This window comes from Bos grunniens, chromosome 11 (assembly GCF_055505025.1).
Source record: "Bos grunniens cultivar Pamir isolate PY7600 chromosome 11, Bosgru_T2T1.0, whole genome shotgun sequence".
Classification (NCBI taxonomy): Eukaryota; Metazoa; Chordata; class Mammalia; order Artiodactyla; family Bovidae; genus Bos; species Bos grunniens.
Window position 1 is genome coordinate 76,333,653 of NC_141175.1, and position 12,596 is coordinate 76,346,248.

The following is a 12,596-nucleotide window of genomic DNA, read 5'->3' on the forward strand; positions in this document are numbered from 1 at the left end:
TACTTTAGATTTAAGTGACACACTCTTGCCTTTTTTTAACCGGATTTTCACAGATGTTCTTGAATAGATGTTTTTATTTAGTTTGTTACAATATTGCTTCTGTTTTATGTTTTTGTTTTTCTGGCCATGAGGCATGTAGAATCTTAGCTCCCTGACCAGTCCCTAATATGTATGTATTAGGGACTTGCCCAGTGGTTAAGATTTTGCCGTCCAATGAAAGGGGTGTGGCTTCCATCCCTGGTCACAGAGCTAAGATCCTATACATACATATATTTTGCTGCTCTGGGTCTTAATTGTGGCATAAGGGATATCTCGTTTGTGGCGTGCAAACTTCTGAGTTGTGACATGTGGGATCCAGTTCCCTGACTAGAGACTGTACTGGGAGCACAGAGACTTAGCCACAGGACCACCAGGAAAGTCCCACCCCTCTACGTCCTTGATCAAGCAACGCAAAGCGGGGAGCAGGTTGTGGCTGAAAGCAGAAAAGCAGTGAGGTACCCAGGACTATCATCTCTGAAGTTCTCAGTGTGCCCTTGAACAAAGAATAGTTGGGCATGCCAGGAGGAAATGGATGTTTTCACCCTGAAGTTTTTCATCCCGTTTTTAACTTTAATGTCTTTTACATGCATTATTAGCTTTAAATAATTTAGTACACATGTCCTAAAGTTGGTCTGGTGAATAGTAATGGTTCTATCATCCACCAAATAAGGCCACTAATTGCTCTTCTTGACAGCCATAACAGTTTATTAAACATTGTGATATGGTGAGCAAAACAGGTGGAAATGGAATTACAATTGAAAGGATGCTTTCCAGAGTTGCTTTGGTTTGTTAGATCAAAAGAGAAAAACAGATTTTTTTTTTTTTCTCCTGAGCAGGCTAGAGACAAAATTACCTTCTCCCTGTGTATTGACAGTCCTGACCATTTGACAGAAGTAATTTCAGCAACAGGGAGCATGCAGTTGTATCAAATGGCAAACAAGCCAAAAGTATATCAAAATCCTGAGTTCAGCATCTTCCCCCCAAAAAAATCACTGAGACCCTAAACAAAGCAGTACATCACCCACGACCTGCTACTCCTGGCATCACATCTTTATTGAACACTTACTGTGTGTACAGCCATTTGCTGGGATATAAGAGTCAACCTTGCAGCCCTGACAGATAGACTCTCTTCATGGATCTGAAGCAAGTAGACACATACACACAGACATAGAAAAAGTGAGCAAGGCTTTTCAACTGATCATGTGATAACATGATAAGGACAGGAAACACAAGACAACATGTAACTACTGTAGAAATTCCTTGAAGGGAGAGGTACCTGTGCTTGTAATAAACAAACAAGGCCACTTCCTTGAAGAGGTCAGACATGCGCTGGACATAAAGAAAAGGTTTAAATATCCAACAGTGAGGGAAGATTCTTAGTAGGTAGAAGGAACATCGGCAGAGCTAATCCAACAGCAGTAAATCAAAGAAAAAGCTTTTTCTCCTGAAGGATATAGTATTGTTTCTGAATTATCAATTTCCTTTTTCAAAAATGTGCCAAGCACAGCACTTGGGTGAGAGTGGGGGGAATTGGAGCATTTCCATTCCAAATCTCCAAATTCCAGAATCTAGTAGGGGGAGAAATGAAGTTCTGTTTTAATAGATAGTGGAGATTTGGGTAGAAAGGACCAAGGCATGGTTCAGAGAAATTTAGTGGAATGTATTCAATGGTTTTAAAAATCTTTTGACTTAATGCAGAACAAATTAGACCCAGTTTTATTTTGCAGTTAAGAAATACAAATTATTTAACTCATTAGAAGTCTTTTCAAATAGAATCAGTTTTTATTCAATTGTTTCAATTGGCTGGAATAGGGACAAGCTGAGGTCACAGGCGATCTTTGGATCTAAAACTACGTTTCTAAAATAAATAATTCCTTCAGACAAACTTAAACATTGGACTCTTTCACACAGTAAGCAAATAGACCCCAATTAGGTCTAGATAACTTTTCCTAGAATGGACACAGGAGCCTGGAGGGCTATAGTCCTTGGGGTTGCGAAGAGTCAGACACGACTAAGCGATTAAAACCAACAACAACCTGAAATTAGCTGTTTTGTTTGTTGGTCCCCAACCCACTTTGCTTTTCAAAAAAACGGGGGGAGGGGGATAAATAACTGAGCATAAAACAAGAACTATCAAGAAAATCTTCCAAATAGTCTGCCTCCCCATCTCTTGCATTTTTCCTTTTTTTCTATTTTTATAACATTTTATATAACTCATAAAAAACAGTGCTTGTATAAAAATTCACACAAAATTGCTAGAGAGCATACAATTTCCAAAACTGTCCTGGGTTTTTGTTACATTCAGTTTTCTTATTGTATTTTTCTATCTGCCTTGAAGGCGAGCAGTCAAGATCAGCTGACTTGACCGACACGTGAGCCAACTCCTTTTGTTTTTGCATCACTCTGTTAAGCTGTCTCCCTTCCAATAATCATTATGGTGTAAGTGACACTCCAGGGGAAATCAATTCCTTTTGACTAAATAGAAAAGCTTGGTCTACCTCCCTCAAATCATAATTGGGGCTTTGTTTATTTTGCTGTTGTCTGAACCCTGCAGCAGCCACATCTTGTTTCCACCAAAGTTGAATAGCTTGTCTACTGCAGCCTCCAGGGAAGATTTGCCAGCCTTTAGGAACTGCCCTCCTTGAGGAGGGAATAATTAGAACCACTTAGATATTAGAATTGCATTTCCTAGTGACTGACTCCATGTTGCTTCCCCTCAAGATTGTTTAAAGGAAAACTCCTTTAAACCCCTAAGGGGATGGAGTCTGTCATTTTCTTTCCACTTAGAAAGATGTGAAGCTACTGAAGCCTTTATATTTGTAAGATTCTCAAAACCAAGGATTCCCATGCCTCATTTCTAGCTGTCTTAGGTCTGTAAAGTATCAAGCATGTCTTAGACCTCAAGAGATATTTCTGAATAAATGAAATGAATGACTTTCGCTAAGTTAAACTGATGAGTTAAATTGAATTGGATTGGACTGGATTGAAATGAATTGGGCTTCTCTGCAGTGACAGAGTAGCTATCAAGAAAGCAGAAGGAAGGTCAGTGTATGCCATTCACTAGCTGATCAAGGCCAGCTATTTGGAATAATCAGGGAGTCCAAGCCCTCCTGGCTGCTGAGGATCAGAGGTTAAATGATATTCCAAGGACAGATAGCAAAAATGAGAGCAGAGACTCCAGACATAATAACAATAAAGACAAATAACTAGGCTTATGTGTATGTGTATATAGGATGTCAGGCACGGCTCTCACTGTCTCACTATATCATTATCTTTTTTAGTCCTCATAGCAACCCTTTGGGGCAGGCTCTACTATTATCCACACTTTCAGATAAAGCAACTAGGCATTAAGCAATTAAGTCATTCGCCCAAGTGGCACAACCAGGATAGGGACTCAGGAAGAAAGACCCCAAGACACTGCTGTTAACCATTTCAAGACATCAGGGACAGGAAAGAAAGAGTTTATAACACAGCTTAAATAAAGGTTTTAAGAAAGGAAAATGACAGCAGTGTAAGGAAAAGGAGAAACAAAAAAAAAAGAAAAGAAACAATTCTTCCCCTCTTGAAGACTTGCAATTATAAACTTGCAATTATAAAAAGACTTGCAATTATAAAAAGACTTGCAATTATAAAAAAAAAAAAAATCTCCTAAACTTAAACATTTTAAGACATCCAGATTTCACATTACTGAACTTCCTGAAGTCTGACCCTGATAGGATCTGCCCAGTCACACTGTACAGAGCCTTGTAGGTATTTCAGGGTTCTAATACCCAGGAATGTCATAAAATAAAGGTTTTTTAATAATACATCATCTCATGTTTATATTTACCTATCCTTTACAATCAAAAACACAGACCCATAATGTTTAAAATGTTCAAATAACATTTGTCTTGGGACATGGCAGCCCTAGTCCGTGCCGGACACCATACTCATTCTCCCAGAATGACCAGGAGTCCTGACCTGGAGGTGTCTCCCTGCCCTGCGTGCACCCAAAGGCCTGTCTGCAGCTGAATCTTCTGCTCCCATCAGCGAGGCGTGACTGAGTGCCTCCCCTGAACCCTGCACATAGGTATTTAAACAAACAGGTGTTTAAATCATCCTATCAAAGCAGAGCTACACACATGATTCTAACTACTGACTATTCTAGTTCTGAAGATCTGAGTTCTTCAAAGCGTGAGCCTTCTCTTCCATGAGTTTGCCCAAACCTCCCCTTAGCTACTCACCCTTTTTCTGCCACCTTGACAGAAGCTGACAATCTTTCTCTCTCATGAGTTCAGGAAGCAGGGAGAAGATGTGGATGCCTCCCTGTGGGGCAGGCCTATAGGCCATCCCTGAAACCCTCTCATTCCACTTCCTGAGAGGTGTATTACAGGGCAAGGAGGCCAAACAGTGTCATGGGATGATCCCAGGACCGGCATTGAGAAGAACCTGGGTCTAATCCCAAGAGTATCTCATTATTCAACCTAGGAAAATCATCTAACATTTCAGGGCCTTAGTTTACCTCTTATAAAGTCACAGAGCTGAACATGAGGATTCCTGAAGTCACTTCCCTCCCCACTAAACAGAAGGAAAACTTGAGCCTGAGAACGAACTCTGACTTAAGCCAATCAACTTTTTAACAATCAAGCCAGCCTCCCAGCCTACACGTGCAGAGACCCTGACAGCTTTGTCACATGTGATGCTAGGAATCGCACCTATGCAGTCAAAGTCCTGCATTTTCTGCCAGCCTCTTTCTTCAGGTCTGTCATGACTAAATGGCAGCAGGAAAAAGCTAAAGGGCCAGGTATCTTTTTATTGACAGCTTGCCCTGTAGACCCTGCCCTGGGAGGAGGAGGAGGACGACGACACAACAGAGTCCATCAGCCATCTGTGGTTTCCCAGGCTTTAGGTCTGTTAGCAACTGACATTTCATCCACATCATTATAGCGAGTGGCACAACCAGGGAGTTAGGGCCATTTCTGTGTGTGTTTGCATGTGTTCATTCCTGGCTTTCCATTTTTAAGTCCAATATTTAAAATCAAGAGCCCTGCAAATTTGAGGCGGTGGACAGCCTTAAAATTCCTCAAGTAGTTGCATGTTATTTACTAAGGAAAAAAGAAAAATTGGTGAGCAACAATTCATTCATTCACTCAAAAATACTGATTGCCTCCCATGCACCAGATAATGTTCTATATGCTAGAGATACAGCAGAGAACAAAATGGATTACAAGAAGAAATGATAAGCTCTTAAGGAGCTTATATTCTACAATAGATGACTAATAATGACCATGAAAAATAAGATATGTAGGAAAGGGATCTAGAAGATCAGAAGCAGTGTGTACACTGGCCAGGAAACCCTGTAGAGAAGCAATCAATTGAGTAAAGGACTAAAGATGGTGAGGGACTGAGTCACATGGACATCTAGGGGAAGACGGTTCCAGAAGAGGCCAAGTGAGGGACTGAGACAGGGACACATCTGCATGTAAAAGGAACAGCAAAGTCAGAGTGGCTGAGTGGATGACTGCAGAGGGCATAGGTAAATTCAGAGGGTCACAAAGATGTTTGCATGTAAGGAATTTGCATGTAAACCCTTGTAGGGACATGGGATTCTGTTTAGTGTGAGATAGGAGGCCAGGGGAGGGAGTGATCTGATTTAAGCTTTAACAGAATTAATGTTAAGAATACACTGAAGGATGTCAAGACAGAAGCTGAAAGACAGGTTGAGAGGCTATTACAATAATTTGTTTGAGAGGTGATGAGGATTCACATGAAAGGGTGAACAGTGGAGATGATGGGAAGCAGTCAGATTCTGGGCACATTTTGGAGGTACAGACAATAAAGATTGCTGACAAATTAAATATGGGGTGTGAAGGAAAACAGTGTCAAAGATGGCTACAGGTTATAAACCTGAACAGCTAGAAAAAAATGGAATCGTCTTTTCAGACTGGGGAAAGAAGCAGAGAAACTGGGCTGAAGGCTGGGGTGGTGAAGGGGTGGAGGGGAGGCACAGTAAAGATTATGAGAGAGACATAACCCTAACGAAAACTACATTCTTGTTTTCTGATGCTGCCCAAGTTAAACTCATGCCTGGCCACTGGTCCTAGAATGTTACATTAAAAACTTATACTTAAAAAAAAATGCTTCTGAATAACTACATTATACATCAGGATTAGCTTTTTTAAAATGCCTCCTAAGGAAATGGCAATTCCCTGCAGTATTCTTCCTTGGGACATCCTATGGACAGAGGAGCCTGGTGGACTACAGTCCATGGGGTCACAGGTCAGACATGACTTAGCAATTAAACAACAATAAAATAGCTGAACAAGTTCCCTCTGGCTACAGACATAAACCCAATACCCTCTTTTTTAGTGATGATATAGGGAGGACCCTCACTCCCATGTAGAAAACTGCTGCATCTGCTCATTTTATCATCAATACGCTTCCCTTTTCTGGCCCCTTGCCAAAGTCCCAGTGTTTCTATCCAACCCCCCCCCCCCCTTCTCCATCTCTGACCCCTGCCCCAGAAAGCAAGTCTGGGTGGAGGTCCCAGACATCTGAACTTTGCTTGGAGGGCATGAGCCCTTTCCAAAGAGACTTTACAGACATAATATAGAAGATCGAATTTATATAAATCAAGTAAGTGAAAGGTTGTTGTTGAATCACGTGAATATACCGGGATTCTTGGCCCCCGGAGGAGAAGAATTCAATCCGGGGCCAGAGACGAGGCTTGATCGCTCAGAGCTTTTGTGTAATAAAGTTTTATTAAAGTATAAAGGAGCTAGAGAAAGCTTCTGACATAGGCATCAAAAGGGGGCAGAAAGAGTACCTGCTTGCTAGTGTTAACAACGAAGCTATATAATCTCCAATGAATCCAAAGAATGTCTGGAGGTTGTAAAGACCTCATCAGACCTACTCCCATGATTTACATTTTAAGATAACAGAAGGTTTAATCCAGAGACTGTCCTTAGGCAAGATACATTATTGTTATATAATCCTAAGGAATGTGGAGAAAGAAAAAAGTTTGTCCTTTCTTCCTCCTTGAGAATTCCAGACCCCTCTCTCCTTGGGGACCCCAGACTCCCTATCAACCTGCCTAGGAACTGACTCTCTCATAAGTAGGTCACTTAAACTTCTCATGTCTTGAATGTTTCTATCTCAAACCAAAATGTGGATAAAAGGAGGAAAGAAGGGAAGAAGGGAGAGATGAGGGGAGGGAGGCGCTGGGGGAAATGAGGAGAAACACTACAGTTCTTAGAGCAAAGGCAGATAGACCCCAACATAGCTACTACATCCTTTATTTATTTTTTTTAAGTAAGTGTTGGTTTTATGGCAAAATTATAATATATAGGCAGTGTATGAAGTTATTTCAGATGACAGATTTAATTCTTTTCCTTACAAGTAAAAGCTGCAATTACCACATTAGAACTTCGATGCAGAATATCTAATACATATAAAGCTTCAGTCTCAGGCCTTGAGAAGCTGTGAATGAAAGTTACCACACCGTTAGAGTCTGTGGATATCAGTATATTGTCCTTTCCCTTCCACCAGTCCATCTTTCCGGTTTCCAGTGTAGACAAATTCCATTAGGAGTGGTACGAATACCTACTCCATTTCTTGCAAAGATTTCAGAAGATGTTCTTGTACCATCCCTGTCTGACACACAGAGGAGATTTTCTGGACTCTGCAATTTCCTCTAGACCACCAGCTTTGTCTACCTCCTTCATGTTATAAATATCAAAGGTGAGATTCCAGAGGTGTGAGGCCACCTTCCCAAAGACTCGGAGCCAGAATCTGGAAAAACCAAGAATGGAACCCAAGATTTTGGACCTTGATCTTCAGCAGAAGTGAGACCTCTTCTCCAGGAGGGACTTTGAAAGTGAGCCAGAGGATCATCAGTTTAGTTGAACAGGCAACAGAAAGCTGTTGTAGTCCTGGGAGCAGGAGTGTGAAGTCATGCTTTTGAAGCTTTGGTTTGAAAGTGTCACGCAAGTGTATGTTCCTCAGTTCTTTGTCTCGTCACAACAAAGATTTGGAGCAACGGACATTAAAGCCCTCGGCGCATCACAGCTCTCGGGTCTTGGACAAACCATGTTACAGCTCAGGCAAATCAGTGTTACAGCTCCATTTTATTTAGAAGATAGCAGGAGAATCCAAGACTCGAAGAGAAGCGAGTGGAAGAGTGCGTGGGGAGGGAGAAAGAGAGAGAGAGAAAGAGAGAGCGCACGCATGCACGCGGGAGATAGAGTCCGAGAGAAAGCACTTTGGCTCCTCCTTTTTTTTTTTTTAATTTTATTTTATTTTTAAACTTTACATAATTGTATTAGTTTTGCCAAATATCAAAATGAATCCGCCACAGGTATACATGTGTTCCCCATCCTGAACCCTCCTCCCTCCTCATACCATCCCTCTGGGTCGTCCCAGTGCACTAGCCCCAAGCATCCAGTATCGTGCATCGAACCTGGACTGGCAACTCGTTCCTTACATGATATTTTACATGTTTCAATGTCATTCTCTCAAATCTTCCCACCCTCCTTTTATATGTTTTTTCCTCCACCTGGGCCTGCCCTATGCAAATTGGGCTTAGCCAGGAGTGCTGTTTGTTCTGTTTGTTCTGCCTGAAGTCTTCACTCTGGTCCTCGGACCTTCCTTGTCTTTTAGCCACCGCCATTTTGGACTCCTTTTCCCTATTCTACCTACCTAACATTCCCCCCTCAAGAGATAGGAGGCCCAATTCTTTGGGAATAGGGGTGTCGAGGTCTTTCTGGCTACTTCCTGCTGAACTGGGGTGGCGAGGGGTATTGGGCCTCCCCCTCTTGCTAGTCTCAATCCTGAGTCCTTATAGCAGTTTCCAAGGGTGTGTGATATTTTCCGTGGCCAGCTGTAGTTTTATATCTTTGTTGAACTGGCACTGCATGTTGTAGCTAGTTGACCTGGGCAGAGACAAAACAGGTTAGACAATTGACAGTACATGGAATAATCATAGGCATCATCAATATAGCATAACAAGGACTAGTAGGGACATTGGTCAGTTTTAAATTCACATGGCCAGGATGGCTCAAGTCCCTCCTTGTTCAGGGATCAGAAGATCTATCTCCTGTCTGTTTTGGAGTACAGTCTCTGTCAAGCTGTGCTGGCTCCTTAGAGCTATCCTGAGAAATCTTATCCCTAGAAACCAGATTTTGGGGGTGTTCATTAGAATGACACTCATTGGTAGTTCTGAATAGGTATCTGAGATCTCCCAAGGGCTCACAGGTGTATTGAGTGTCCTCTTCTGTTTTCTTCCATGGCTTGACTCGTGAGTAGTGAATCCAGGAGTCATGTCCTGGTACCATGACTGCTGTGGGGGTAGAAAGTATTACAGGGTAGGGGCCCTTCCATGTGGGCTGGAGTTGAGCCTTTGGGGACCCATCTTTCCAGACTTTAATTAGGACTTGAGTTCCTGGAGCATATAGTGGTGACTCTTTAGAATCTTTTGGGTCCTGGTTCATACCCCACAAGCGTATATCCTGTTGGAATTGCCCAATGGCCATGGTATAAGACTGGAGGGTCTGAACCTCTGGATCTAGGAAGAGGTCATTTAAACAAAAGGTCTCCCATATAGCATCTCATAAGGACTAAGACCAACCTGTTCCTTAGGGGCAATGCAGGTGCAGAGGAGAGCTATTGGTAAAGCCTCCTTCCATCCCAGGGAGGTCTCCTGGGTTATCGTTTTTATCGCTGATTTTAAGAATTGATTGGCTCTTTCTACTTTTCCTGAAGATTGAGGCCTCCAGGCACAATGGAGATAATAAGTAATGCCCAATGTTTTCGAGACTCCTTGGGTGACCTTAGAAGTAAATGATGTCCCATTGTCACTTTGTAATGACCTGGGCAGACCAACTCTTGGAATGATTTCATGGAGCAGTTTTTTTTAACCACCTCCTCAGCCTTCTCAGTCCAGGTGGGAAAGCCTTCAATCCATCCTGTGAATGTATCTATCATAACTAATAGGTATTTATACGCTTGAGAAACTGGCATCTGGGTGAAGTCCACCTGCCAGTCCTCTGGCCCCACGTCGTTGGATGGGCTGGGCCAGCTGGGGTCTTCAAGCTCCTTGGGGGTTGTTTAATTGGCAAGTGGGACAAGAGGAGACCACCTGTCTTATAGTTGTTTGGAGGCCTGTTCCTGTGAAGGACCTTTCTAGTAATCTGTGGAGGGCCTTTTCCCCTAAATGAGTGGTGGCATGTAAGGAGTTAACCAACTTCCATTGGAGGCTTCCAGGCAGAAAAAGGAGTGCCTCCTTTTGGAACCACCCCATATGATCTTGAAAGCCCTCGCTCTTAGCTTTAAGAATCTCACCTTCAGTATATGAAGGAGTTCCTGGCAAATTAGTCTGTAGAACTAAGGTGGCAATCCCTATTAGGTCATGGTTCTGTAATGCTGCTCTCCTAGCTGCCTGATCAGCTGCTTGGTTCCCTCGTGCCACTTCCGTGTTCCCTTTTTGGTGTCCTTTACAATGGGAGACTGAAACCTCAGTGGGCAGATGGACTGCCTCCAAGAGTCAAAGAATCTGATCACCATATTTGATTGGGGACCCTCGGGTGTTCAAGTGGCCCCTTTCTTTCCAAATAGACACATGTGCATGTAGCACCAGAAAGGCATACCTGGAGTCAGTGTAAATGGCTATTCTTTTTCCTTTTCCCAGCTCTAAAGCTCGGGTCAGGGCTATGAGCTCAGCTAATTGGGCTGAAGTACCTGGTGGCAGAGGCTTAGCCTCTATGGTCTCAAAATTGGAGACTACTGCATACCTGCTCTTCTTTTTCCATCCAAGACAAAGCTGCTTCCATCAGTGTACCAGATTTCCTCAGGATTGGTCAGAGGATCTTCTGACAATCCCTCTCGGGGTGTTGTCCAGTGGTCCAAGGTTTCTAGACAGGAGTGAAAGGGGAGAGAGCCCTCGGGGGTAGGGAGGAGGATGGCTGGGTTAAGAACCTCACAAGGGGATATAGTGAGGCCTGGATTTTCCATCAGCATTACTTGATATCTGAGGATTCTTTGATCAGACATCCATAAATGGCCTCTCCCATTTAGGAGTTGTTTTACTTGGTAGCTGGTAAAAATAGTTAGTTTGCCCCCAAAGGAGAGTTTTAAAGCATCTTCTATCATGATTGCAATAGCCACAAGATTTCGAAGGCAGGGGGGCCAACCTCGGGAAGTTGGATCGAGCCTCTTGGATAAGTAAGCTACAGGCTGGGGCTCAGATCCCAACCTTTGAGTTAACACTCCCAAGGCTATTCCCTCTCTTTCATGGACATAAAGTTGGAATGCTTTTTCTGGGTCTGGCAATCTCAAGGCAGGTGCCTGAGTTAAGGCCTGTTTTAGTGTAGCCTCTGCCTCCTTTTGAGGAGTTCCCCACATCAGTGGGATTGAATCATCTCATCCCTTTAAGCTTTCATATAAGGGCTGGGCAATTAGACCATAGTTGGGTATCCAGATTCTACAATAACCAGTTAGCCCCAGGAAAGCTCGCAATTGTTTTCAAGTCATGGAGGAGGGCAGCTGGAGGATTCCTTGTACGCAATCAGAGGACAGCCTCCTGGACCCGTGTGTAATCTGAACTCCCAGGTAAGTGATCTTTGTCTCGACCATCTGTGCCTTAGCACGGGAGACTTTATATCCCCTTTCTGCCAAGAAGTTTAGAACCTGAATTGCATGTTGTTTGGCACTTTTTTCATCTGGAGAGCAGATTAGTAGGTCATCTACGTATTGTAATATTTTCCCATTAGGTCCCAGGTCCAGATCTAGGAGATCCCAGCCAAGGGCCTGTCCAAACAGGTGGGGGCTATCTCTGAACCCCTGAGGTAATACTGTCCAAGTCATCTGTTGGTGTTTTTCTCCTGGGGCCTCCCACTCAAAGGCAAAAAGTTATTGGGATTCTTTAGCCAGTGGTATGCAAAAAAAATGCATCTTTGAGATCCAAGACTGTAAACCATTTGGCACTGGGTGGGATTTCTCCCAAGATTACATAGGGATTGGGTACTGTGGGATGTAGGGGGACTACAGCTTCATTTATAATCCGGAGATCTTGAACCATTCACCAGGTTCCGTCTTTTTTCTTTACTGAGAGGATTGGGGTGTTACATGGCGAACTGGTAGGGACCAATAGCCCACAAGCAGGGAATTTATTTATTAAAGGCTGTAGTCCCTCCCGAGCCTCTCTTTTGAGAGCATATTGTTTCCGATTAGGAAATCTAGTGGGATCTCAGAGGACAATGATGACCGGTTCAGCTTGGTGGGCTCGTCCAGGAATCCCCTGCTCCCACACCTGGGGGTTAATTTTGTCTTCCCATAGGTTTTGGTCCCTCTCTATTGAAGGTGTAACGGGTTCTTCAGTAGTAACCAGGAGCTGTGGAGCTCTAGGGGCTGAAAAACTTCCCATCACAAGGGTAGTCCCCAGTTTAGTGAGTCTCTCTCTTCCCAATAAGGGGGTAGGACACTCAGGGACCACCAGAAACTGGTGGGAAAATATTTGTCCATCCCAGCAACAAAGAAGTGCTTGGATGAATCTTTTAGTTGCTTTTCCTGTAGCACCCAAAATG

At 43.2% G+C, this 12,596-nt stretch overlaps 2 protein-coding genes across 12 annotated transcripts in view; one reads left to right on the forward strand and one right to left on the reverse strand.

Annotated features, from left to right (window-relative positions):
• LOC147363332 (uncharacterized) overlaps positions 1-12,596 on the reverse strand; it is a 791,043-nt gene that overhangs the window by 539,667 nt on the left and 238,780 nt on the right. The window lies entirely within an intron of this gene.
• FSHR (follicle stimulating hormone receptor) overlaps positions 1-12,596 on the forward strand; it is a 223,008-nt gene that overhangs the window by 13,857 nt on the left and 196,555 nt on the right. The window lies entirely within an intron of this gene.